Consider the following 6,616-nt stretch of genomic DNA (forward strand, 5'->3'; position numbering starts at 1 on the left):
ATACTTCCTTGGCCTCAGTTTCCTCAGCTGAACAGTGAGGGGATTGAACCAGATGATCTAGGTTCCTTTCACTTCTCAATAATTTCAGAACTTCAGTAATTCAATGGTCAGATGAAGTATACCTAAAAGGCACAGCTCGGAGAAGCTTAAAATGATTGTATAGCATCAAGAGGGATTGTATAGCATCAAGAGGGACAAATGATGTGGGAAAAGAAGCAATGAAATTGGAATCTCTCTAACACTAGAGTTAAGGAATGCTCCCCTTGCCTCGAACCCCACTTGTCTAGAGAGTTGGCATTCTTGGGAATACAGTTTGGAAAATCCTAGGAAGAGTAAAAAAAAAGTGTAAGGGAAACATTTGTTAGGAGCATAATTTTTGGAAAGTTCATGATATCCTATACCTGTACTTCCCTATTTCTGTAAAAAAAAAAAAAAAAAAAGTAAAAATTTCCCCATAATCAAATCTTTTCCATAGTCAAGCTTGATAACTATGATTATCTAGTGTTTTTTCCTTCACATTTACATTGGGATCACAATGTACATTTTTCTGTTAATTTGCTGTATCAGTATATGTTCTACTTTGCTTCTTTGAATTCTGTTTATTAATGTCACTAAATCTCACTACATTTATGTACCAAATATTTGTTTATCCATTTTTCAGTCAACAGATGTCTACTTTGCTATCACAAAAAGTGCTGCCATAAATGTTTTAGTGTATATGGGACCCAGGAACATTACATATTAATATCACTGTAATAATAGCAAAGATAGATGGAGAAAGGGCTTTGAAAATTAGTTATGATGTTCCCATCTGAACTAGAAAAAGGGTTAAAGAAAAAAGCAATGTAATAGATAGGAGTTAAAGAAGATAAATTTATAATATATGTAATATTAATATAGTCACAAAGTGTAGTTAATGAAAGGGACAAATACTAATGCCTACTAATGAAAATAGGAGGTGAATGATTTTGTTGAGTAAAGCAGATTAATGTTTGATCTTTGTTCATCTGACTGGTATATTAACAAAAATATTCTGCAGTAATCAGTTAAACTTTACAGAAAATGAGCATATGCTGAGAATCCAGGCCAAATTTAAAAAACAGATATAATAAGTGCATCCTTTATAAGCCATATCACAACAAAGTTATAAGAACAATAGGACCAAAAGATGACTGAATTATAGAATCAAAGAATAATGAAAACATAATGAAACTTTTGAGACAAAGCTAAAACAATTAAGGAAATTTATATCTCTGAAAATTTAACAAAATAGAAAAAAATCAATAAATTGAGCATTTAAAAAGACTAGAAAATAAATCAGCATCTCTAACAGTATAAAAAAAATCTTGAGAATTAGAAAAATTCAAAAAAATTTGTAAAACCTTGAGAAAAATGAGTTGTTTTTTTTTTTTTTTCTGAAAAGCCTAGCAATTCACTAACTCGATCAAGAAAAGGAGAAAGCAAAATCAGATTACTTAAAAAACAGTGAATCCAGGATAGGAAATGTTACTTACTAGAAATTATTACATATGATTATATTTAAGAATTCAAAGGAAACAAACTGTAAAAATAGAAAATGCCAAAGAAAAGAATTGCGTGCACTAATCTCAGAAAAACAAATTGAATAAGTCATAAGTGAATTTTTAAAGAATCCTTCCCCACCAAGTGAATTTACAAGTGAATTTGATCAAATACTTAAAAAGCAATTAATATTCATTCTGTAAAGAGACAGAAGGTATTCTACCAGTTGTCAGAGCTATTCTGACACCTATACAAGGGAGAAAAATAACTTTAGACCATCCACTAACAAATACTGATATAAAAATTGTAAATCTAAATTTCACAGGAAACTATTAAAAAATCCTAAAAATAAAACAAATTCATACCATAGATGGAGGAATGTTTCAACAATAGAAAATTACTATAATTACAAACTAAAAACAAAATCTGATAAGAAAAAGCTTTTTTTCAAAAATGCAACACTAAAAAGCATCAGCCCAGAAGAGATTTTTCTCTTTTTTTTTTTTAAAGAATGGACAAATGTATTTAAAACCACCAATTAGCATTGTTTGTAATGGAGGAACACCAGAAGCTTTCTCAGTTCAAAAAAATAAAATAAAGACATGCTGAATATTTTTCACTGTTGACAGTTCTGGATATACTAGTTAATGCAATAAAATGAGAATAAAATTGAAAGATTTAAAAATAAGCAAAATGGAGACAAATTTATCAATATTTACAGATGATCTAATGGTCTTCTTAGAAAACTTTGGAGGGTCACTGAAGAAACTAACAAGTCCTTCAGTATTTTTATACAACCTTAAAACTAGGAAAACATGATGAATTCCACTCAAAATAATACATAAAATATCTGGGAGTTAAAAGGATATTCAAAGTTTATTATAACTTCAAAACTATAGAAAAAAGTGGAGACAATTTCAATATATTCAAAAGGCCTAGAATCTCAAGGGAGACAATAAGAAAGACTGAATAAAGGGGATGGCATTAACATACATAATTTTAAAGTGGTAACAAAAATAATGATAAATCAGGTAAAGATATTACATCAACAAGAAAGGTGAGCAATGGAACAGAGTTTAATAGACTTAAGAACCAAAACAAAATAGGGAAAGGACTCTACAAGAATTGCTGGGGAAATTGGACAGTGGAAATTATTGTTTTGTCCAGCAGTTTATATATATAACAAGTTAAAAATGAGTATGTGATCTGAATGTAAAATATCATACCAAAAAATTAGATGGAAAAAAAAAAAAAGAGTAAATGAGATATCAGGAATCACATATATGGATAATTATTTTTTAAATTTTCTTTTTCATTTTGAAATTGCCAAAAAAAGGATTTCTACACTACATAGCAGAACACAAAATAGTTCCATATGAAACTGTGACTCCATTTCATACTAAATATAATTGCCATGTTACTTCAGGAACTACTTTTTGTGTTTTCTTTTGAAGTTCTATTCTTTTCTATATCCTTTAAAAATGTTTTAATCTCTTTTTTTGGAGGGGGGCAATTACTATAAATAACTCCTCTTCCCTTAACCCTCTTTAGAAAATAATTAACCAAGTAAGGGAAAAGGAAATAATTAAACACAAGATAGGCAGTTTTGACTACAGAAAATGTAAAAATCTTTTGTTTGAATTGGAATAAAAGTGATAGATGAAAAGTGGTAGAGGGGAAATATTTACATCAAATATCACTAACAAAAAAGTCTGATAAAACTATTAATTTTAAAATGCACATTTTTATTTAAAATTTGTTTAAATATTAATAGTAAAAATAGTTGGCTCAGATAACCGAGTCACAATCCTCATTGTATATGTGCTCAAAAATTACAAAAAGTTTTTTTTTAATGTAAACCAAGTTTATTTTGCTTTTAAATAGTGTTCTTAAAACACTACGGCATGGTAAACAATTTAAATCAGTGTTAATTATCTCAAAAGTTAGAGGTTTGTTTTTTTTTAATGAGTTGTTAAAAAGGTGCGGCCTACAGGGTAAGAATTTTTAACCATTTCATTTTGAAATGATGAAGGCTCACAAATGAGCACCCTCCTCATTGACGAAAACAAACAAAAAAAAAAACTAGTCAAGTGACAGCACAAAAAGAACAGTGTAAAAATAATTGTGTTCCCATACTTTTTGAAGTTGCTTTACAAGATGATATGCACATGATCTTGCTGCAAACTTGCCAAACAGACTTGTAATTTGTGCAATTTAGCCATCCAATTCAGTCCAATGCAGTCAGTTTTCAAAAGATTTACAAACAAAAGATGAACAAATCTTAGAAGTAAGAAAAATCTAAATTAAAACAACATTGAGGTTTTATCTCATTATGCAATTTGGCAAATAATACGAAATTTTGGGAACAATGTTATAAGGGCAAAAGAGAGGTATATTGTACTACTGGAAGTCCATCTATTTTGGATTCCAATTTGTAATTATGTAAGTTACTTTTCTAGATGTGACAACTTCCCTAAGTTTTTCTGAAATTGTCACTTTTATAATTTCCTTTATTTTTTTAGTGACATATCTATATTTGTTGCCAAGGAAAAAATCCTAATAATAAGTTAAAATTTATACAGTATTTATTATATTCCAGACATTCTACTAACTATAATGGGATGTCTCCCTTTATTTACTCCTCCTTACCACACCAATACCCGACCTCCACAAAAATACATATTGGGGATCTTCAGGAAAAAAGATAAACTACCACTTTCAGATATTGAGGGAATTTCTCCACAAGTATAGGTTAATTCAATGAGTCCCTCAGATCCCTGGCCAATCTGTGATTTTGAAATCACTATAATTTCTTATGCTGAAAAAAAATACCCCATTATATTCATTTACAGTAATCGATTCAGCTCATCACCAGTTGATAGATCCAATCCTCTTAAGTTTCCAGCCCTTTTACAAAAAAGTTGTGATACTTTAATACATATAGATTTTTTTAGTTACTTTAGGGTATAGACCTGTTATCATTGAATCAATTCACTTCACAGATCCAATAACGGTTCATTTATGTATCCCTTCTCTGGAAGCCTCTCCAGTGTTTGTCATTTCCCTTTTTGATCAACTTTGCTGATAAAAACAAAGTTGTTGAGTGTGAGACAGACCTTCAGAGTTGTTACTTTTTTTCATGGTGGCTGATAACTTGGATTTCTTCCTTGAAAACTATTCATATGTCCTTTGACTTTCTTTTGGGGGAATGGTTTTCATATGAATTTGACTGAGTACATTATATAACTTGGAAATGAGACTTTTATCAGAAACCTGGTGCAAAGATTTTCCTCTCTAATTAACTGTTTACTCAGTTAACTACATGTGTTTTGTTTATGCAAAACCTTTATAAATAAGATATAACTACAATTGTCCTTTTTATTTTCTGTGATTTTCTTTATCCCTTGTTCATGGTCATCCCTTGTTCATGGATGTGAAAAGTATTTTCTTCCTTGCTCCCCTAATTTATGTCATTTTTTATTAAGATCTTAAACTCCAATTAGGTGGCACAGTGGAAAGAGTGATGGGTTTGGATTTGGGGAGATCTGAGTTCAAATATGCATCAAGCACTAACTAGTAAGCTGTATGAACCTGGAAAAATCACTTACCCGCTACAATTGTAAAATGAGGATAAAAATAGCACCTACTTCACAGGGTTGTTGTGAAGATAAAGTAAGACATCTGTAAAAGAGTACTGTTTATACAAACCCAGTGCTTGACATTTAATAGGCACACAATAAATACTTATTCTTTCATATCTAAGTCATAAATCCATTTGGACCTTATCTTTGTATATATGTGGGGGATATTGGTCTAAATTTATGCTGCACTGCTTTTTAGTTTTCCCAGCAATTTTTGTCCAGTAGTGAGTGGGTCCTCCTATGAGTCGTCTCCCTCAGAGAAGTCAAAAAGCAAACAAAGTTGCAATGCATCAAAATGTTTCTAGCATCAACTTTTAAGGTAGTAAAGAGCTGGAAACAAAGTGGTTGCTGACCAGTTAGAGAATGGCTTTATGAACATAATGGAATATTATTACTATGCAAAAAGAAATGCAGGTCAGCTAGGTAGCATAGTGGGTAGAGCACCAGCCCTTAAGTTTTAGGAGGACCTGAGTTCACATCTGACCTCACTTAACATTTCCTGGCTGTGTGACCTTGGGCAAGTCACTTAACCCCCAATTGCCTCAGCAAAAAAACAAACCAAAAACGTTGAAAAAAAAAAATGACAAACATGAAGAATTCAAAGAACTATGGCAAGATTTATATGAATCAGTGCAGACTGAAATAAGCATAAGCAATAGAATTATAACTGCAAAATACCATTTAAAAGAAGTCAAATTCTAAATAATAGGAAAAAATCAAATGAAGATTGTGAAGTGATAATGAAACATTATCTCTCATAGCAAAGATGAAGTACTACTAGAATACTAGCATACACACCATCAGAAATTAACTCTGTTTGGGTTATTTTTCCTGAATTTTCTTTGTCCCAGAGGAGGGAAGGTTCAAGATAGAGTAGACTGATAGTAGAAAATTTGTCATTTAGTTATTTTGTAACTAAAGTAAGACTCTTTGTGTCAGACTCTTTGTGACCATATTTGGCAAAGATAATAAAAGGGTTTGCCATTTCCTTCTCCAGCTCTTTTTACAGATGAGGAAACTGAGGCAAATAGGGTTAAGTGACTTATTCAGCTACCAGACAACTATTAAGTGTCTGAGATCAGATTTGAACTCTTGAAGATTAATCTTCCCAACTCCAGACTTGGAACTCTGTCCATGTAGGTGCTCCAGAAAATTACTGGACTATAACAAAAAAAGGCATCAGTAAAACCACACCTACACACACAGGCCACTTATTTTACCCATTATAGACCCAGAAGGTATCTTAGAAACCATTTACTCTTATTTTAGATGATGGATGAAGAAATTGAGGCTTTAGAAATGCGATCTGAGGACCACATAAATTATTAGCCCCTCAGAGGCTAGAATTGTATTTCCTCCCCTTATCTCCTCCAAAAACCTCTCACAAAATAAAATCAACCTTAAATGTTTCAGCAGGGAATATTATAAAAAGGCACTTCCTCTTTTCCCCCAAT

The sequence above is a fragment of the Antechinus flavipes genome, chromosome 2 (genome assembly GCF_016432865.1).
Source record: "Antechinus flavipes isolate AdamAnt ecotype Samford, QLD, Australia chromosome 2, AdamAnt_v2, whole genome shotgun sequence".
Classification (NCBI taxonomy): domain Eukaryota; kingdom Metazoa; phylum Chordata; class Mammalia; order Dasyuromorphia; family Dasyuridae; genus Antechinus; species Antechinus flavipes.